Here is a 23375-nt window from a genome sequence, read left to right as displayed (position 1 = left end):
TGGGGGTAATATTTTGCCATCACTGTAGCTAAAAAATTGCCATGATTCAGAACCTCATTATCCAGAATGTAGGCCGATTCATTTCTATGACCTCGAAAAGGAATTGCTTGCTTGCCTAGCATCTTTATGATATCTATAATCCTCATGGCAATACTCGTCTGCTTCAACACTTCTTTCTTTTTAATTAGTGAAGATACAAAAAAATTATCTAAGATGCCATCATTAACCACACTGATAAATTGCTAAACATTTCTGACATGTATTGTTGTCGATTCATGTAAATCCAAGCTCTGGCTAATACGCCTGTAGTCACTAAAGTCACGTAAAGGGTGATAGATCACAAGTACTGGGAGACTAAAACGCCAAGTAGTATGAACACTATAAGCACCTATTTTCTTTGTTATATGTTAGCCATTTTCTTGGGACTGAGTCATTCATAATTTTCCTCTCATACAAACGAGCATCAAATGGCAGATCATTGAGTGGCTGGAATGAATGTTTTTAGCAAAAAGCTGTTTCAGATTTGCTCGTCATAGATATTGGAAGATTCCTGCAGTTGATCTTTCAATTCTTGTGTAGGTTCATTTATGAGATGTGCTTCAGAAACCAAGTCACTTATGCCTGAAAGTATATCTTATTCCCTGTAATAACTAGTTGAAGCTATGTGTTCAGATGTTGCAACTACAGGTAGTAAAAATACCGGAACAATGAAGTCAGAAGAGGGTGGGGGGTGAATAAAGGATGCTATTGTATTTATCTCTACATTCAAATTAGCTCTTTGCTATTCTTGTAACTCACAAGTCATTGCATCATCCCTATGGGTATTGATTCTTGCTTCTTGATTATTTGTTGCAAAACTGTACATTGATATGGATGGTGGTATTATAAAATCTGTAATAGACTGGCATCGCTTGGCTGATTCCTGCCTTTTTGCTTCTTGTCGCTCTTTGCGTTTCAGTGATCCAGATTTATGCTTTTTCTTTTCCATGCTGGTAGGGATAATGTTCCTAAAATTAAAACTTAATTAAAAATAATTCACGTTGGGAAAAATGAACATCTGCAATTACAATTACGCTGCAAGAACATATCAATGGAAATATGCTTTATAGATGCATCTATTATTAACAAGTATATAACAACAATTTTAACAATCACAGTAATTTTAACTGTAGAGTAAATAAAAGGTATCATTATTTATTGAACTTGCATTATGAGTATATATTATTATTTGAGACTGTAGCTTAAATATATTTACTATCTAGTACTTTTATACTAATTTTATACAATGAAAGAAAATATTGAAACATTATATTTAAATTAAAGGGCATAGGAACACAGTATATAAAAAAAATATTAATTACATACATACCTTTTATAAAACATAAAACACAGTAAGCACGAGGTGAAGAGCTAACGAAGCACACTCAAACTGAGACCGACGCAATGAAAAATATTTGCTGTCTTTGCAATGTATGCAATAGCTCGATACAAAGTTGACTCCGGCTGCACGTCACGGTCACAGGCTGGGATTCCCAGCTAAGCTTCATTACGCAGTCGCAATATTAAAGATCCGAGCCTATATATCATGTGTCGGCCTCACATAACCCGAATCAGAATGATTTTTTCAGATTTATTTATTATATTCTTAAATATAAAGTATCCTCGAAAATGATTTTTTATTAATTTTTTTTTATTAAAATAGTAATACAAGGTAAATTTTAGTTGCATACAGTAATAATATTGGAACTTCTATTATATTTTCAAGCTACTAGAAGGTCATTAACATTTTTCACATATTGTCTAATGTTTAAAGGGGCCCACTTGCCATCGGGCTAGTTGACATCCTGGACAGTCCGCCACTGAGTACGGCCCTGGTGAAGGGTTTAAGAATAGAGCTCACTGCCAACCTATTTTCAAAAAATTAGGACTAAAGGAGCTCTGACTAGTGTCTTCGGAGAATATAGGCATCAGAGGATTTGTTTATTTATTTTTTGCACACGATGTGGTGCAGAAACTTAACTTTAGAAATGGAATTAAGATATAGAATGAGTTTAAACAACAAAAATAAATGGATGCAAAATTGTTAACATATCAATTACTGCAGAAATGAAATATGCTATAATAAGAAAATGTATTATTCAGGCTCGAGCCTGTGTAGCTCAGTGGATGTGGCATAGCTCACCTATTAAGGCTACTAGCTTTCAACAACTACCGGAAGGAAATGTTTCATCTGGCAATACCTCTTCAAGTACCAAGGCTACTGGATCACTGAAGGATACATCCCCAGTCTCTACAGTAACAAGTCTACATAACACAATGGAACAGGCATCAGCGACCGTCTCTCAGTCACCTGCTGCCAGTACAACGAAGGATTTCAATTCAGATGTTCTCTCATCGTTGAATCTCCCAGATGAACTAGATTGGAGCAAGGCCTGCATCCTAAAGTGTGATCCTTCTGGCGCCCCATATACAGAACTGGATATCATCGAAAGTTTGAAAGGCAAGGTAAGAGGTTCCGATGTATGGCACCTTGGCTCCTTAAAGTTCAGTTACATTTTCATAATTTCATTTAAACATGTTTCTTTGAAAGAAAATTTTGCTAAATTAAAATCACTTAATGTTAATAACCATATATGTGAAATTATCCCCATTGGGAGATCTAGAAAATTAGATATTTTAATTCATTGGTTGCTTCCCCCCTAAATATCTAATAGATTAGTTGGCATGCACTTTGAGAATCATTTGGTAAAATAGAATGTATTGAAAATGTATCCAATATAAAAGATAAAGAATGGGCGCATGTATTATCTAACAAAAAAAGATTGACTATTACATTGAATGACGATGCCAGACTAGAAAATATCCCGTACATTATAAAAGTTTTTAAAATGCCAGGCTTAGTGATCATTCCAGGAAGACCTCCTGTGTGCTTCTGATGCAGGCAGGTAGGTCATCTAAGAAGAGAATGCACAGCATCGAAATGTGAGCGATGCAAGAGAATCGGACACGATATTAAACAATGCCCAGGGCAGACATATGCCTCCATGTTGGCCGCGTGCCCTTCGGGTAGTCAACCGAACACATGCGATGAGCTTGAAAAAGCAGAAGACTTCCAGGAAATAACTTCAACTATTGAATATGAGGCAGAGAATCGGGTCAATGAGAGCAGCACCCCAGGGCTTAACACCTATGGGCATGAGGAATGTAATGAAAATAACTCTCCGCTAAAGGCAAAGGAAGGGATTCTCCAGGCTCCGGAATTCCGAAGAGTCTCCGGGCAGGCGAGGAGACTAACAGCCAAAGGTCAGTTTCAGATTCAGAAAAAGTAACAAAACCTGAAACTACAGAGAAAAAAAATCACTCCGAATAACACAAATGAAGAATTAAATAATAATTGCCCGGTTGAAGATGAAGAATTTCCAAACATTGAAATAATTCAAACCACCTCGGTAACACAAATTACAGAAAAAAATAAAACGGATTTAGAAAACGAAGTAGAGAAATCAGAATGGAATACTAAACAGACCCCAGTAAAGAGAGCAAAAATGAAGTTTACGCCTAACATCACCAAAAGCCGGAAGTCAAAACCCAAAGAAAAAAAATTAACTAAGAGTCCGGAAAGAAAAGGCTCTAGAAAACTTTCACCTTTCTAACTATGACTTACAATCTAAAAATCATTACACTAAATGTAAACGGGCTAAATAATAAAACATCGATTCAACTAACAGTTAATTTAATATTTCAACACAGACCCGATATACTTATGATACAAGACACTAGACTACACAACAACACTGACCCATCAAACAGCTTCAAATACAAGTTACAAACAATGTACCATATCGTTGCCGAAGAGGCTCAGACCAATGGAATAGGTGGAGTTACTACACTAATAAAAAAATCGGGTAACCTCCAAATATTATCCCATAATGTCGTAATCAGGCATGGAGTTCTGGAGGTCGAGCTCCTTTGGCAGAAAAAAATACACAACATAATTAACATATATGGACCATCCACACATAATCATAAGACCACCTTCTGGGAAGAAGTGCGACACTATATTCAACAAAAAAATAACCCAATAATAGCAGGAGATATGAACTTTACAGAACAACCACAAAAGGATCAAGAACACCCAAACTTACTTCCGCAGAAAAATTTCACAAGAGTTTTCACCCACTGTGGCCTATCAGATGCCTTCAGAATCTTGCATCCCCAAAAGAAGGAATTCACATATTTTGCACCCCGAAACGCCTCTAGAATAGACCGTATATACATCCAAACATTCAGAAATATAAAGGTCAAAACTGTACAACACACACCTGTCATGTTCAGCGATCACCATATGGTGATGGCTGAACTACAATATCAACAAACAGAAACATCTGATAAGTTTACAAACAGAAATTTCCCCCTATGGAAATTTAATAAACACCTTAAAGATGACGATGAATTCAACAATAACATAGAGAAAATAGTTGAGGAAATAGAATCCATAGAAAATGCTATAACAGCCTGGGAGAAATTTAAACACATGACAAAACAAACAGCAATCAAAATTAGTAGAATAAAAAAGCAGCAACACAGGAACAAACAGAATGCGGACATGAAGAAATTATCAAAATTCTATCACCACCATGATAGAAATAATGAAAACATCAGAACAGAAATAGAAGAAATTAAAAACCGCATCACAGTGAAACAGTTTCAGGAAATAGAAGGGGAGTGGCTACGTGCTGGTCTCAAAATAATTGAAAATGATGAAGGGAAAACCTCGACAGCATGGCTGTTTGAGAAACAACGGAACGCAAAACAGAGAATAAAAACCATAACATACGAAGGCAAACTCTAAACAAAGACTCCGAAATAATTTGTGGTGTTCAAAAATACTTTTCTTCACTATTTCAAGAAAACCCAGCAGTCAGGAAGAAAGAGAAAGATTCCTTTCACTCTTCCCCAAAATCACCCAGCAGGAGGCCGAGGAGATCGACGCACCAATCACCTTAGCAGAATGCCGTCTTATAGTGAAACAGCTCCCGGATAACAAATCACCAGGTGAAGACGGACTAACAGGCGAATTCTATAAAGAATACTTCCCAAAATTTGAACATATTTTTATTAAAATGATCAACACGATTATTACAACACAGACAACGCCAGCAAAATTCAACACAGGACACATTGTACTACTACCAAAGGTTGGGGATCAACAGAAGTTACAAGACATAAAAAACTGGAGAGGCATAACCCTACTGAATACTGATTACAAAATAATATCTAAAATATTTACAAACAGAATACAAAAGCACCTCCATAAACTTATCTCACCAGCACAATCATGTGCAGTGAAAGGAAGAAATATTCTTGACACAATAATGCACCTCCAATGCATTTGCGATTATTACAGCCTCACAGAAAATCCATGTATTGTAATGGGGCTAGATATTCAAAAGGCATTTGACACAGTTAGCCACCAATACCTGTTTGAAACACTAGACCGAATAGGAGTTGGAGTAAACTGGAAAGAAACGATTAAGCTTTTGTACAGAAACGCGGAAGGTAGGCTGATCATTAATAAAAATCTCTCAGCCTCTTTCCCAATAAAATGTTCTATCCGGCAAGGAGACCCACTATCCATGGCTTTATTTGTTCTAGCCCTAGAACCACTCATTATAGCCATTAACACATACAACAATATCAAAGGAACACATATACACAGAGAAAGTGACGCCAAAATTTTGGCATATGCTGATGACGTCACTTTAACACTAGGAACACAAAAATCTTTGGACACAACACTCAAAATAATAAAAGACTTCAGCAAAGCCTCAGCACTGAATGTGAATCTGGCAAAATCCCACTGCAAAATAATTGGAAAGCGGGAAAACCAACCAAGGATTCCTTCAGGAATACATGTGAATAATTACATACTGGTTCTGGGCATCAACATTGGAAGCTCAGAATCACATGTAGAACAGTGGAAAGAACTCCATGACGGCATAAAGAAGAAAATTAATGCAATGCGCCCTAGACAACTGTCCGTCAGAGGAAGGGCCCGGGTTTGCAACATCTACCTAACATTTCACCTGTGGTACAAGATATACAACACCCCGTATCACGGAAGGTGGGCCGAAAAAATACACAGGCTCTGCGCTACATACATCTGGGGCTCTCAGTATGAACCCATGCGCAGATCAACACTCTTCCATGAAGTTGAAGCTGGAGGTTTAGCATTGCTAAACATCCATCTGAAAACTCTCATCGGCAGGGCAATAACAGCAGCCCGAGCACACACACAAAACCTATCATGCCTATGCGGCAACATTCTTAAAAAAGTGTTTGCCGCATAGGTTTATAAGCTCACTTCCAGATATAAAAAAACCAAGCCCGAGAATGTTCAAAGAAATAGCCGAAGGGTACACATATATAATGAAACACTCAGATACCGAAAACTTACTGACAATCAAACCAAGAAAACTATACAAAACATTAAGTCAAGTGACATTCCCGCCTCCCCAACACAGGGAAATAAGAAAAGGAGAAATTAGGCTAAGTCCAGTGCTTAACAAAGTTTTCCGACCTCCACTGTTACCAAAATACAAAACATTCTTCTATAAAGTACATCATGCCTGTCTCTCCACAAAAATGTGGTGTGTAGCAAAAAAAATCCCATTACAAGGCCCAGCGAAGTGTCATTTCTGTCCCAACCCAGAAACAATATATCATATTATGATGTTCTGTAGCAAAACGTCCACAGTATGGAACACCATACAGAAACTCCTACATAAGACACAACCATTCTCTGAAAACACATTATTTTGGTTGGAAGACCAAAAAATGAAAAAAAACAGAACTAATAATCATTATTCAAATTAAGGGGATATTAAATCCCACATTGTTTTAAAACAGAATAAGAAACTCAAAGATTGGAATCAGAGAGTTTCTTGCCGAATATAGTAAACTATAAAGTATCGGCGACCACTAGCGTCCGCTAAATGCAAGTGACCCTAACACGTAGTGCAATACGAGATTTCCGATTTTGCAGTTTCGAGATTTCCGATATTGCACTACGTGTTAGGGTCACTTGCATTTAGCGGACGCTAGTGGTCGCCGATACTTTATAGTTTATTATATTCGGCAAGAAATTCTGTGATTCCAATCTTTGAGTTTCTTATTCGGTTTTAAAACAATGTGGGATTTAATATCCCCTTAATTTGAATAATGTTTTTGTTGCCGAAATGAAGCTTATTAGCTCTTGATATTTAAGTAACTAATAATCATAATAATAACAATATATGCAATATGGTCCCACAGATGTGACAAAATACACGGAAGAAACATCAGACCAAACATACTAGCAAAAATTAACAATTATTTAAAGGAAATTATCATAAACACTACACAAACCAAGAGCATAACAACACAGCAATGGAAGAAACTCGGCCTAATTGAAGAAGGAGAAGAAGAGGGAAAAATAAAACTTATACCGATAATGGAACCCCCGTAGTTAGTGGTGAACAATAATGATAACCCACTATCTGAACAAAAAGCATAATCCCAGACAAAGGTGCTGTTAACGTAGGCCCATTCGCCACAATGAGAGGAATAATGACAAGATATCAAATCTAATAAAAAAATAAAACAAAAATAAATAAATTAAAAAAAAAGTATATATATATATATATATATATATATATATATATATATATATATATATATATATATATATATATATATATAATAATAATAATAATAATAATAATAATAATTAAAATAAATAAATAAATAAAAGTTTAAAAAAATAATAAAAATATTAATAATAATATATAGGTACGCCTATATATAATATAAGGGATAAGAATGTTATATATATGTATATCTAATTGTGTAAGGGGGAAAAAAATGGAAATGCAAATAGCAAATTACTCCATAAGATAAGTCAATACTACTTTAGTAATAAATATGTAGATTAAGATATATTACCACAAATATGTATATGTTCTTGTATATACAGACACAAGGACGGTAGATATGTCAATTGTAAGAAATGCAGATAACATAAGTTCATAACATGATAATAACCCAAAATGTTAATAGGATATATTATCCATTTATAGACCTGTAACTAATTCTGCAATTCAGAAAACTTTGTATATAAGAAATTACAGATTTACCTCTTAAGTTAAGCAAACAATATAATGTTAAAGCAAGATGGAATTCTTTTTTGTAAAAATAAGAGTGCCTACAAAAAAATAAAATCTGCAAGAGATATAGAGATATTACCAAAATATATGCATATATAAATGTAAATAAAAACATAAGCAATGTATGTATTTTAAGAATAAATGTGCATTTAAATTAAGTTAATAAAATAATCATCCTAAATATGTGAACAAAGATATAAAATGAAGATATATGTAAAACGAATTGTACATATGGAAAATGTCAATGCTAACATATATATGTATGTATATGTATGTATATATATATGTATATATGTATGTGGATGTATATATATATATATATATATATATATATATATAAACGAGAATAGATTGATCTGATAATGGAACTTATAAATAGACTGAAATCACTATGTAACATATACCAACAAAAAATAACAGCTCAAACAATTCAATAGGACAATAAGGAAAATTGAAATTGAGCATGTGATGTTGTATCTTATTTAAACAGTGATTGTAAAACAGGTGTCATAAGTATATTGTAACGAGTAAATGAAAATGCCTAATAGAATTAGCAGCCTATGTACAAATTGTAAATAGCTGTATATATATTTATTTTTAAATGTACACAGCTGCTGTTGTTGATACAAATAAACTCAGTGGATGTGGCGTTTGCACACCGAAGAAAGACTTTGTTTCGAATCTATTCGGCGACTAGAGGAAATTTTTCTGTCTTTTTTCGACCGGTTCCCGAGTTAGTCGATCTCTGGCATGGGCAAGCGGGTGTTTTCTCCCGGAAACTCGGGTTTTTCGTCCCGTAAACTCAACAAAATCGACCGTAGAACCCACATTATTTCAGACATTAAACATATTGTATTAGGGTTAGGGACCACGAGATGGCGGCACTTGTTGAGCGGTCCCTCTTCACTACCTGCCTCTAAATTAGTGATAGCCTTGGGCTAGCTATCTCTCAAGTGGAGTTTGAACTGCCCACTCAGTCTCCGAAAGTTAGATAGGGCTAAACGACCTCATCTACTCCCTATATGGAAATACAAAGGCGTTAGCTGATTTTTTAAAATTTTTTTTATTATTCAGGCAAAAATTTAATGCACTGTTTTCAAATATATAAGATTCTTCGAAAAGATTGGAAATGTACAGTATACTCGTAAACAATGCTTGCAGTACTTTTAACATTTATCCCAAATCACAATGTATTCATTAAAAGTAGCATAAAAACAACATTGAACAAACAAAGACATCATTTCGGGCATCATTTTTTTGATAGGACATGATCCAGCTGCATACAAAGTTTTGTGTGTCTGCAGAAAGAAAGAAAAAAAAATCTACTGGGCGTTGTCATGCATCTCCCTCCTCCTCCAATAGGGGATTTTTAAAACTTTTGATTTCCGGATATGAAGATGAAATTGGTGCAAAACCCTGGACTACATGTATGATGCTGCAGGATCTGAAAGTGTATCGTCTGGAGTGGTTCCACAGTTTGGGCAGCAACATGCAACAATACATTACCAGGTGAGTGATTTCCTCATTTTTACTTGAAATCGTTGTTCCCGACTTATCATTTAGTATCACGTTCTGTTGACCGTACCTCATTAAAAATAGCGCCTTCTTCAAACAGTTCAAAAGGTGGTTAAAAGTGTATTGGTTTTGATTATATTTTTTCATTGTTGTTGATCTTGTTGTGGTTTATAGTTATAGCAAAACAACTAAACTTGAGGTAAGTTTCATTATATCTGCTAGTTGCATAAATTTTCTGGTCCCTATTTTCGAGGAAGTTTCTTCTTCAATCCTCCTCTTCAACCTTTTACGTTGTCGAGGTACGTATTCTTGTAACTGCAACAGTCCCCAAGATGAGGTGGCTATCCTCCTACCTCCCGATGTGTCCTATGTTTGTAGATGCGTGTGTTCACGGGGCCGGTTTGCCTCTTTTGGGGGACGAAAAACCTGAGCTTCTGTGTGAGAAAAAACTCGCTACCTCCGTATAGACCGGCCAACTCACCTTTCTTCGAAAGACACTAGATAACGGTTCCTCACGTCACTGACGGGAACCGAACCCAGGTCTTTCCAACCAAAGGGCTTCGTCTATACTAATTGAGCTATGGAAGCTTATTTTTGAGGAAGTAAAAAAACTCTAATTTCTAGTAAGGAAATGCTGCTGTTCGAGAATGGCTAACTTAACCTGCTGAGTGGAAAAGCCTATATAAATGTTCCTCGCATTCCAAATGAGATTTGAATCCTTGTCTTTCCAATTAAACTGAGCAGCAATTCTGAAAGTACTGAGAAGGCGTTGCTTGTTCGTTAGCTGCTTGGGAATTCATCTTGTACAAAGTTTATTTATGAAACTGAATGTGGATGACTTTAGAAGTGGAACTTTAATTGTTCTACAGTTGATTTTATATTTCATTGACAATCACCTTCCTGTTGTCGAGAATAAGTACGCTAGCGGTGTTTTCAAATGTTCCGAACAGTTAACGACAGAAACGTGGCCTAGTAGTTTTTCTTTGTCACTAATAATCACATGTTCGGGAACTGTATTAGGTAGTTCTTGAATAAATATGTGAATCCAATGGTATATACACTTTGCTGCAGGAAAATACTGATATCCATAATGTGCAGTACGTTCCGCATGACATCTTGTAATAATTACATTTTCAGTCCACAAAATAATCATCTGCATACTGATCATCTTTCACACTTGTATTCAGCGAAATGAAAATCAGTCAATGTCTTTTATCCTCCAAAAAGAGTACACAAGGCCTTTTTAGCATTAATTCACTTTTTTTTTCTTTTTTTGAAGAGGGCAACCAACTCCACACTTAGGTAACCATTTATAGATGATCCAAGATTATCAATAATTTTAATAGGCATCCATTAGAAGAATATGGCAAACAACTTCCGCTATCTTTATATTTCATTATACGAAAGAGTGTGAGGTTTATAGTCGAGTAAATAGAGTGGGATTAAAAATCCGAGTTTCCGGCAGGGAAACCCTACTTGCCTGTGCCGGAGATCGACTAATTCGAGAAATTGGCTAAAAAAAAGGCTTAGAAAAAGTTCCTCTAGTCGGCGATCAGAATCACACTGTCGTTCTTCGATCAGCCGAGTCTTAAGGTTTACGGCATCGGGATCAAAAGCCCCGAGTTTCCGGGGCTTTGATTTTTTCTTTGCGAAGGACCTATTTTTTCTTGCTAGGGATCGACAACTCGGGAACTGGTTGAAGAAGGTTTAGAAAAAGTTCTTCTAGTTGGAGATTAGAATGGAATTTATAACAATCTTTCTTCGAGCGGCCTAGAGTTAGGATACAAATGCCATTCCCATTGGGCTATACAAGCCTTCGTGACCATCTCCATGCAAAGGTGATTCAGCAAGACGCCTGATTATTTAAAGCCAAATTCCTCCTTTCGAATTTGGGATTTTATGTGGGATTTTATGACTGAGCGTCCATTCAGCATGAGACAAACAAACAAACAAACAAAAATAGTAAATAAAACACTTCTGTTATTTTCTTATTATCAGATGCCTCTGTAGCCATGCATTGAAATGACGCTAGGCTCGAAAAAAGCCCAGTATAGATCCAGTTCAAGACTCTGACTAGAGGAACTTTTTCTAGTAGATATTTCTTCAGCTGATTTCAGAGTTAGTCAATCTAACTGCACCTCAAAAAAAAAAAAAAAATTACCATAGAACTCACATTACGAGTATTATTGACTCACACTAAGTTATGGTTGAAATTTTTATTTTCCGTAAAAGTGATTTTATATTCGAGTTTCATTCATCTTTAATGAAAATTAAAATTACATCTGGATTATAACCCCTATAATCAAGTAGAGAAGAACAATTAATATAAATGCGAAAACAAAAAAGAACATGGCTGCAACAGCATAAGAATCGTAGTACTCGATCAGTACTATAATTCCATTCCAAAAGAATAAATCCATTAATTATGAAAGTATAAATTAGTTACAAACATAAGAGCTATTTAATAAGATATTACCTCCCCAAACTGAGGCAATGTACTCGTATGAGATCCATTATCATTTAGGTATTTTGGTTGATGATGATGCAGAGTTTCACAGCCTTTTGCTGCATTAAAAAAAAATCATAATATAAAAACATTTTAAGTAAACTTCAGGTTGTTTTTTTCCACTCGACAAAAAAGAAGTAGCATAATGGACAAGATCAGATTGTCCCAACTTCTGGTACATCTGATGTAACCCTACTATTCTCCTAAGGGTACGCTTTATGATCCTTCACATTCGACCAGAATATGAAAGACCACAGGAGCAAGGAATCCAATACGCTCATGGATGAGACAATAGATAAAGTTTCGGGGAAACTCAGAAACTTTTAAGCTTGTTAACTGGATGAATGGAGAGTAGTAGATTGACTAAATGTGGAATGTTGGACAATTTTTCCGATAAATCTTTTGACATACGGAATGAAAAAAATGTCTCCTTGAGATAATCGACGTGAGGGTCTTATCTGGTAAATACTTTGAGTTAAGAATTATAACCATGCAGGAAATGATGATTGTATGTGTCGTGAAATTATTATCGAAAAGTGTTTGTGTAGACTGTAAGAGATCTGCAAACTGTCATATATTTGTTTTTGATAGCGAATATAGGAAAGAAAGACTATTATTGGTTTTTTTTTGAAAACTTCAACTGAAGATGAGTTAGTCAGTCTTATACGGGGATTTTTTATTTTATTTTATTTTATTTTATTTTTTGTGAAAAGAACACACTTTCGTGCATTCTTCCTGGTTTGCCTGTTGCTTTGGCCATGATTCAAAACAATCTCCAATTCAACCTATAATGAATTAGATTTTTTGATGTAACAATTTTTATGTATTTATTTATTTCATTTATTTATTTCATTTATTTATTTCATTTATTTATTATTTATTTATTTCATTTATTTATCATTTATTTATTTGTTTATTTATTATTATTTTATTTATTTATTTATTATTTTTTGATGAAGACGTGCAAATCTGATAATGAATAGCTTCAGACTACAAAAATATCATTCACATTAAATCAAAGAATCCCCCTTTACTCTAGAAACAGAAAACAATACTTTGTTCTATAGATAGCCAACAGCGATTAAAACTTTGTGGAATATAGTAATGGATATCAAAGCTGAAAACTTAACTGTAAAAAGTTTCAAAATACGAAAAACGAGAAAAATAATCTATACTAATAACGGAAGTTCAAGCAAATTTATTCACAGGCATGGAGGGGAAAGGGGCTAAAGAAGTTAATAGTACTGTAGTCTAGGGTGCGATACTTTATAGGTGAGAAACAGTGGTATTCCTAATTACAAGTTACAGGTTTTCTGCGTTCCGTTCTTCAAAAAAAAATCAACTTTCTCCACTGTTATATCAAGAAGTCTACGAATTCTTTGTTCTTGTGTTCTTTCATATTATTTTTAGACGAGATAGAAAGAGTCGAACAAATCTATTCTTTTCCATCATGCTATTTCCTCCAAACAAAAGATCCATTGAAAAAAAAAAAGTCTTATGTAAAACTGTATTCTGGTAGAAAGATTACAGAAAGAAAATCATGACGCTCTTTTTTAGCAACCAAACTCTAGTTTAATACCGATTGAGCTCTCTGCATATCAAGGAGAAAGTCCTAACGAATAGCTAGGAATTCGCACAAACAATCTAAATTCTGCGTTGAAATAGAAAACGGTTAGCATCAACGTGTTAGATGTTATTTATTTATTTAATTTTTTTTTTTTTTCAAATGTAGTGTTTTGTAGCATCTCACTGCAATGCTACATCGATGTTTTGCTTGTTCATTTTACAACCCCCTCCCCCCTGAAATATTCTGAACAGACTGGCTTCCTTGCAGGGGCACGCCAGTAGTGTCCGGCGCCTGTGTGCAAAACTTTAGTTGGCGCCCCTGTCCCCTTCTCCAATAAAAAAAATCACTTAAAAAAACGTTTTTTTAAAAAAGTATTTCCTCCTCTTTGGCGCCTTTACTATCCTGGCGCCTGTGTGCGGCGCACACATTGCACATATGGCCGGCGCGCCCCTGCTTCCTTGTCAGATTTCTATTGTGCCTTTATCTCTAATAGTGAAAATCAATACTGCTTGCTTGCATATCGCTGGTCGGAAGGTCAGAGGCGAACCAAAAAATTCTTCTATATTCTTATTTCGTTTTTCCGTGTTGTGTCAGTTTATTTATATAAACTATTTCCAATGAATCTCCAAAAGCTGGATAGGGTTTAAAGGCCTCCCCTACTCCCTATAAGGAAATAAAAAGGTGTTAGCCGATTATTATTTATTACTATTAATTAAATGGATATCTCTCCTTTAAAAAATTAAATTGCGAATATTTAGTCATAAGGAATCTTAAGATTTACAAATCAATGGAATATTAAAAGCAAAAGTCTCATGCCATTCTTTTACATACAAGACAGCTTACTTGTAAATCTAAAACATCTTAAAAAATACAGCATGTTTCTACAGAAATATTTTTCAAATGTTTAAACTTTTTCAGTTTGTACTATAGTCGATTGAAGCAAAAAGGAACATTTTTCTTAGTCAAAATTTCTGACATTGAAACTTTTTGTTCACATAATAAATGGCTTCAATGTCAGAAATTTTGACTAAGAAAAATGTTCCTTTTTGCTTCAATCGACTATAGTACAAACTGAAAAAGTTTAAACATTTGAAAAATATTTCTGTAGAAACATAATCAGCAGATGTTTTTGTTTAATAAATTTTTTATTATTTAATAAAATTTAAATTTAAATTATTTAATAAAATTTTGCCTTCAATCCGAAATCTTCAACAATCGGCGGGATTTTCACAATACCACAGAATTCCAGCATATATTATTATTATTATTATTATTATTATTATTATTATTATTATTATTATTATTATTATTACGAAGAAGAAAATGAATAACTGCGGAAAGAGGTAAACACACTCAAGTGACAAATGGAGCACATGCTACAAAAAGAAAGAAAAAAAGAACCTGAAATTGAGGGAATAACAAAAGAAGAGACAGAAGATTTAAGCAACATAATGCAACTGATCGGTAGCAAAATTGGTATTCAAGTCGCAACCAGAGACATCACCTCTATTAACCGAGGCCCACAAAAAAAAAAAAAAAAAAAAAAAAAGAAAGACAGCCACCAATCATCGCTCGTTTTGCCAGCAGAAGTCTGAGAGACTCCATTCTTGCAGTAAAACAAGCCCGACAACATTGATCCTAACTGACAAGAAACTCCCAACACCAATCTATGTAACTGAACACTGGACTCCATACTTCAAAAATCTTTTACACCAAGCAAGGAAGACAAAAACAGAGAAAAACTACAAGTTCCTGTAGACTAAGGATTCACAGATATTTATGAGAAGGAGTGAAAACACTTGAGTTTATATAATTACAAGAGAATCCGACCTACACAGCCTACCAATTTAAAACACTTTAGAAATCACTTAAAAACTATATAATGGAGATCGCAAACATAGGCGAACATATCCAGTCAGACAATATAAAACTTCAAGGTCTTTGACTCTTTGAAGAAATGGTTAGACAACATTTCCACCAACACCAACTTCACTATCGTACACAAAAACATAAGAAGTATAAAAAAAAAATGGCTTACTTTGATAACACTGCTCAACTACATCATGACAAACATAGATGCGCTAATACTGACAGAAGTTGCAATAAACGACACAGAAATTTATGCATACAACATTAATAATTACCAAACCTACAACTTATGTAGAACAAACAAAAGAGAAGGTGGCATCGTAGTATTTATCAAACAAAAATACAATGTAACTGAAAAACAAACTCATTTCGAACATTCGGAAACACTAATTTTGGAAATCACAAATAACCACAAACATAGTATCAAATACACAATAAATACAATATACAGACCCCCCAGATAATAATCCACTCAGCTTTCTTCATGAGTTAGAAGCATGGCTAAGCGGAATCGAACCCCGTACAACACATAGGCTCATTCCAATAGGAGACATTAATATAAATACTCTTCACCACGCTTCTTCAACCGCTAACACATACCTTCATATACCAAGTCAGTACAACATAAACCCTACCATTAACTCCCCAACAAGAGAAGAAATACTCAACATTATACTAACACAATCATGCATTGATCATATCAATATACGGGCTCCCATCCATACATATACATCATCAGTAATTAACATCAAAATTTCCGATCACTACTTTGTCTCAACTTCGTTTTATTACGTTACCTACCCCCCCCCCCCCCGCTCCTCCCAACGCCACAAAAGTCGACAAAACTCGATCATATTAAAGAGCATTGTCGATAACCATGTAAAAATACAGACTGGAATTGCCTAATTAAAATAAATGATCCTGTAACATTATACATACGAGAATTTTCAACTAAAGTTCATAGAAATATTATTATTATTATTATTATTATTATTATAGCCGCCAAACAAAAAGAGGGGGGTGGAATATTAATATTTATCAAACAAAAATTAATAGCAAAAGAAACGGCCTATCAGTTTTAGCATGTTGAAACCCTTTGCCTCGAAATCACTAATACCACTAATACACAGCATCTAAACTATGTCCCCAGATAAGGAAGACGTCATCAATGTAGCGTAACCACAGTTTAGGTTTTAAAGTAGCTGAAGAAATAGCTTTCTCTTCAAAATCTTCTAGAAAAATGTTAGCTAAGACTGGGGATAGAGGGCTGCCCATAGCTAACCCGCTAGTTTGTTTGTATATTTTATCTTCATAGCAGAAATAGCCGGAATTTGCCTCACGAGCAAGATGTCTCACTTCCACAGAAGAAGACCTTCAAACAGAGCTTAACTTCCTGAAAAACACCTTCTTAAATAATGGATATTCGTCTCGTAATATCACTAAACGTTTGAGACCACGCCAACATCCTCGACAAGAAGATGATTCCAACCCTATCACTCATATACAATTACCATTTATCAGCTCTCTTACCCTGAAACTATCTAGGAGTTTGAAGAAATTCAACATAAAGACTGACTATATTACTCTGCCAAAACAAAGTTTTGGCAGAGTAGTATAGTCAGTCTTTATGTTGAGTCAACCAAAACTAAAACACAACCAACTGCATTTTCCTGGTGTTTATAAAGTTTTGTGCGACTGTGGTTGACCTTATTTTGGACATGAAAGATAAATCTGTTACACTTCGTCTTGAGGAACATAGACGTGACATCTCTTACAGTAGAACACGAGCGAGCGCCCTTTCCAGTCATGTCCTCTTCTCGGCAAACTCTAACCTTGAAGAACGGCCACACCAAGTTGATTGGGAACGCACTACTAATTTATATATATGCAATGATGAATTTGAAAGAAGAATTATCGAATCAAAAGAAATAGTTCTGGACCCTTCACAATTGAACAACAATCTAAGCTGCAATTTGCCTGATTCCCATAGCGCAGTAATCCAGTACTGGCGCTCTAAAATTAGCTGTCGCACACATTCAACTCATGCCAACGGTAGCACGCGGTCACCTATTCAAATATGACTATTACTATTCTACTTCTTTTTATTAACCTGGAAGGTCCTTGTTTTTTACCTTGTAATTTTTTATAAGTCTTATGTTTTTTCTTTCTCACCTGAAGAAGTCGGAGCACCGATGAAACTAGTCTTGATTTATTAAAGGTTTTTGTTATACTTTCTCGGGTTCTAGTAAGTTAAATTAATTTTATAAATATATATATATATATATATATATATATATATATAGTTTTATGAAGAATTCAATGACAAGAACCGAGATTTAAGTAAAAAGGTTTTAATATAAAAACACTACTAGTTTCGGCCTGTAAATGCCTTCTTCAGGTGACATTATAAAAGAAGAAAAAACACTGAACATTGAGGGTTAAAAGACTATGAAAAAATAGAAGTCTCTATACATAATTAGCATGAAAACATTTTAGTTGTATTTGAAGCTGTTCTTTCGTTTGTTGCATTGTTGGGAGAGTACGTGCTTGCGGTATCACGTGAACGCCAGTACACGATTACAGCTGAATGACTATCTGGGAGGTTGTAGCTCAAGTTGTCATTTAGATGAACAGGATTGAAGATGATTTCTCTAGATTCCACGATTTTTCTCTCTAGTTCGTCACTGCAACGGAAGATGTTAGTAGATTTTCCCAGCAGGTTTCGCGACTTTGGTTTTCATCATTAGGATTAGCCGAGAAAAGGATATGACTTGATAATGCACTGGCTCGCTGTCTCTTGTAAGTAATGTCCCTCATGTGTTCTTCCATGCGCAATTCGACAGATTTGTCTGTCTGCCCAAAATAAGGAATATCGAAATCACATAATATTTTATATACACCAGGGCATTTGAGTTGATGATGACAAGGTTTTGGGTGGCTAATTAAGGAACGGATCTTTGTAAGTGGAGTGAACAAGGTTCTGATATTGTATTTTCTTAGAAATTTTGCTAATTTATGTGAAACAGTACTTATGTAAGGAATAGATATATTGCCTTTGAATCTATTTCTTTCTTTTGAGTGATGTCCAGGAGAATTAAGAAGGAATTTGTCAATGATTTTCTTGGAATATCCATTAACTTCGAAAGAAGTTTTCAGTTGGTTAATTTCTGTAAGAAGTTCGTTTGGGTCATCAAGAAGAGAACGGGCTCTATATCCCAAGGTGGAAATTATTCCAAGCTTATGAGGAGGGAAATGATGGGACTGACTATGCAGATATCTGTTGGTATGTGTGGCTTTCTATATATCGATATTTTGAGTTTACCAGAAGAGGGAGTCAGTTTGACATCAAGAAAAGGCAAGGAATTATCCGTTTCAAGCTCGGCAGTAAACTTAATACTTTGATGTCGGCTATTGTGATGTTCGAGGAAAACCATAAGGGATTCATGTCCATGGCTCCAAACAATGAAGACATCATCCACATAACGTTTCCAAACTTTAGGTGTTAAAATAAAGGAAGAGATAGTCTTGGTTTCAAAATCCTCTAAGTAAATATTTGCGAGTACAGGAGATAAGGGATTACCCATAGCCAGCCCATGATTTTGTTTGTATATATTATCTTGAAATTTGAAGTAACCAGACCTGATGCAATGTGTAAGCAAGGCTAACATTTTTTTGGATAACTTGTCCTTGAGTAATGTTAGGACGTCATCTGTTGGGACATTAGTGAACAAAGAAGTAATGTCCAAGCTAGCCATTATGTCATCTTCATTAACTGTAATATCCTTGATGTATGTAACAAATTCTGTAGTGTTCTTGATAAAGGATGGTGACTTTCCTGAAAAACGTTTTAGGTATTTGGCAAGATATTTTGAAAGATTGTACGTAGGAGAATCGATATCTTCTACAATTCTCTTTATGGATTTTAGGAACACCATATATGCGAGGAATTAACGAATGGAGAGAGCGTAGAGATAAATGAATGTTTCGGGATAATTCAGTTGTTGTTTTTAATAAGTTGTTTGTACGATTTTGAAGTTCACGCGTTGGATCTCTCTCAAGTCTTGAGTAGGTATCATTATGTAGTAATTCAATCATTTTATTCTGTAATCTTCAGAGTTAAGGATGACTGTTGCATTGCCTTTATCCGCAGGGAGGATAATTATGTCTCCGTTGTTTTTTTAACTTTTAATAGCTTTGCGTTCAGTTAAAGTAATGTTGTCTGCAGGTGCTTTTGCGTTATTGATAATAAAGATTGATTCAATACGTAGAAGATTTGCATCTTGTGGAGGGAGAAAAGAAGCAGCTTTTTCTATTTTTGTAAGTAGTGTCTCCTTTGGTATTAATTTTGGGGAAGGAATAAAGGAAACGAACTCTCGCATTTCTTTTTTATTGAAAAGAAATGCGAGAGTTCGTTTAGTATCCGAGATTCTTTCCGACAGTAGGTCTAATTTAGCTTTATGATAAATAAATGAACAAATAAATATAAATAGATAAATAAATAAATAAATGACATGTTTATTTATTTTGGGCAGACAGACAAATCTGTCGAATTGCGTATGGAAGAACACATGAGGGACATTACTTACAAGAGACAGCGAGCCAGTGCATTATCAAGTCATATCCTTTTCTCGGCTAATCCTAATGATGAAAACCAAAGTCACAAGGTCTGCTGGGAAAAATCTACTAACATCTTCCGTTGCAGTGACGAACTAGAGAGAAAAATCGTGGAATCTAGAGAGAAATCATCTTCAATCCTGTTCATCTAAATAACAACTTGAGCTACAACCTCCCAGATAGTCATTCAGCTGTAATCATGTACTGGCGTTCACGTGATGCTGCAAGCACGCACTCTCCCAACAATGCAACAAACGAAAGAACAAATAAATGAACAAATAAATATAAATAGATAAATAAATAAATAAATGACATGTTTATTTATTTTGGGCAGACAGACAAATCTGTCGAATTGCGTATGGAAGAACACATGAGGGACATTACTTACAAGAGACAGCGAGCCAGTGCATTATCAAGTCATATCCTTTTCTCGGCTAATCCTAATGATGAAAACCAAAGTCACAAGGTCTGCTGGGAAAAATCTACTAACATCTTCCGTTGCAGTGACGAACTAGAGAGAAAAATCGTGGAATCTAGAGAGAAATCATCTTCAATCCTGTTCATCTAAATAACAACTTGAGCTACAACCTCCCAGATAGTCATTCAGCTGTAATCATGTACTGGCGTTCACGTGATGCTGCAAGCACGCACTCTCCCAACAATGCAACAAACGAAAGAACAAATAAATGAACAAATAAATATAAATAGATAAATAAATAAATAAATGACATGTTTATTTATTTTGGGCAGACAGACAAATCTGTCGAATTGCGTATGGAAGAACACATGAGGGACATTACTTACAAGAGACAGCGAGCCAGTGCATTATCAAGTCATATCCTTTTCTCGGCTAATCCTAATGATGAAAACCAAAGTCACAAGGTCTGCTGGGAAAAATCTACTAACATCTTCCGTTGCAGTGACGAACTAGAGAGAAAAATCGTGGAATCTAGAGAGAAATCATCTTCAATCCTGTTCATCTAAATAACAACTTGAGCTACAACCTCCCAGATAGTCATTCAGCTGTAATCATGTACTGGCGTTCACGTGATGCTGCAAGCACGCACTCTCCCAACAATGCAACAAACGAAAGAACAGCTTCAAATACAACTACAACGTTTTCATGCTAATTATGTATAGAGACTGTCTATGTCGTTCATAGTCTTTTAACCTTTAATGTTTAGTGTTTTTTCTTTCTTTTATAATGTCGCCTTCTTCAGGTGACATTATAAAAGAAAGAAAAAACACTGTTACAGGCCGAAACTAGTAGCGTTTTTATATTAAAACCTTTTTACTTAAATCTCGGTTCTAGTCATTCAATTCTTCATAAAAAAAAAAAAAATATATATATATATATATATATATATATATATATATATATATATATAGAGAGAGAGAGAGAGAGAGAGAGAGAGAGAGAGAGAGAATGTAGGTTATTCTCTCTCGATTTCATCCTAAATAATAAATAGATATTCTAAATTTTATTTTTCTTAAAATAAGAACAAGGTCTCTATGAAATCACAAGACTTGTCACGAACTCATCTCATCGACATGCCGTTATCACAAATAAATTACATGTTTAGATATTGGAATGAAGTATTTGTGTCATTTATGTGGTGTTCTGTTTTGTGTCCTACAGACTGAGTTACGAAAGTTTTAAATTTATAATAATGGAAAATTAATATAATATATAGAAATATATTATAATAATACATGCTGTATACTTTACGTAATTAGAAACTAAGTTGTTCTATGATAGCAGAACCTGTGCAATACACAAGTTATAACTACAAAAGGCTATTTCCTTAATTTTATATGTATTACTGATGTCACAATTAATGATCTACATGGTCGAGTAGCTTGTAACTAGTTGCACAAGACACTGCATTGATCACGGAACAAATAGCGCCTATAGGCGCTATTTGTTCCGTGATCCAATGTCTCTATTACGAATAATACTTAGTGCTAATTTAGACATATTAAATACAATTTATTATATTATATTATTACAGTATATTACTATATATCAATTTATTATTATTATTATTATTATTATTATTATTATACATCTAAAAGGGGTCTTGGTAATTTAATCAGTAGTGACAATTCGAACCAGATCAGTTCTGTTTTTATGCTGGAATGATGTAGTTCAAATCTCCCCCCCGCTGTAAGGGGGGTGGGAATTCGAACAGACGAACGAGTCACAGAACTCACGCAAATGACAGATACAGCACCATACGTAGATAAAATTAACCACCTTATCGTTGTATTCATGAAGTTTATATGGAACCAAATTACTTGACTGTAATAGGCCAATGATCATAATATGTATGCTAAGGGGAAAATAAGATACACTTGAAACTTCAAAAATTCATGAGCGTCATTTCAAAAGTTCTGCACGCAGTACTCCCGATGTTAAACCATTTATGTAACAGGAGACATTATTCACAGGCCTTCCATATAATCTTAATTCTGCCTTATCACTGCTTCTTAAAGTAATCTTATATTTCTATTGGCAAACTTTTTCATTGATTTCTTTGATTAACCTTATCCTGTTATATCTCGTCAATGGTAGTAAAGCGTTTACCAACGAATGGTACTTTTAACTTAGGGAACATATCGAAATTTTTATGGTATCTGAACTGACTTGAAGGCAGAAATTATTGCATTCCACTGGCAACACACACATGCGCTGTGCAGTGCACAGAACTTTTGAATGATCGTCGTGCATTAAAATTAAAATTATTATTATTATTATTATTATTATTATTATTCAACAAATTAACCCTAACAAAGAACCGGGGATAGACGGAATCAGACCAAAAGACATCAAGAACCATTCAACCAACCTACTTCCAGTTATACACAAACTGTTAAATAAAATCTTCGAAACCGGACACATACCTGAAACACTAAAGACTGCATTAATCATACCCATACACAAACATGGAAAAAGAAACATAATTTCAGACCCATCGCCACGTTGTCTGTAATCAACCAAATAATGCAGAGCATCGTGCATCACAAACTCTCCACATACGTTGAAAATTTTCATATCATACCCAAAACACAATATGGCTTTCAAAAAAATAAAGGAACA

The 23375-nt window shown here is 34.7% G+C and overlaps 1 protein-coding gene and 1 pseudogene across 4 annotated transcripts in view; both read left to right on the top strand.

The window, feature by feature from the left end:
- Positions 1-23375, top strand: part of VGAT (vesicular GABA transporter) — a 148738-nt gene that overhangs the window by 94853 nt on the left and 30510 nt on the right. For 2 of the 4 annotated variants that reach the window (XM_090391939.1, XM_090391942.1), the window contains exons 2-3: positions 2143-2505; positions 9469-9713. The gene's annotated coding sequence lies outside the window, so the exon portion shown is untranslated. The remainder of the gene's footprint in view (positions 1-2142; positions 2506-9468; positions 9714-23375) is intronic. The other 2 variants (XM_090391940.1, XM_090391941.1) reach the window with 1 other exon arrangement.
- Positions 2107-23375, top strand: part of LOC150107538 (general transcription factor II-I repeat domain-containing protein 2 pseudogene) — a 29733-nt pseudogene continuing 8464 nt past the window's right edge.

This window comes from Typopeltis vanoorti, chromosome 4 (genome assembly GCF_054136105.1).
Source record: "Typopeltis vanoorti isolate ZY-2024b chromosome 4, IOZ_Tvanoo_1.0, whole genome shotgun sequence".
NCBI classification, from domain to species: Eukaryota; Metazoa; Arthropoda; class Arachnida; order Uropygi; family Thelyphonidae; genus Typopeltis; species Typopeltis vanoorti.
This window is presented reverse-complemented; position numbering and strand designations above follow the sequence as displayed.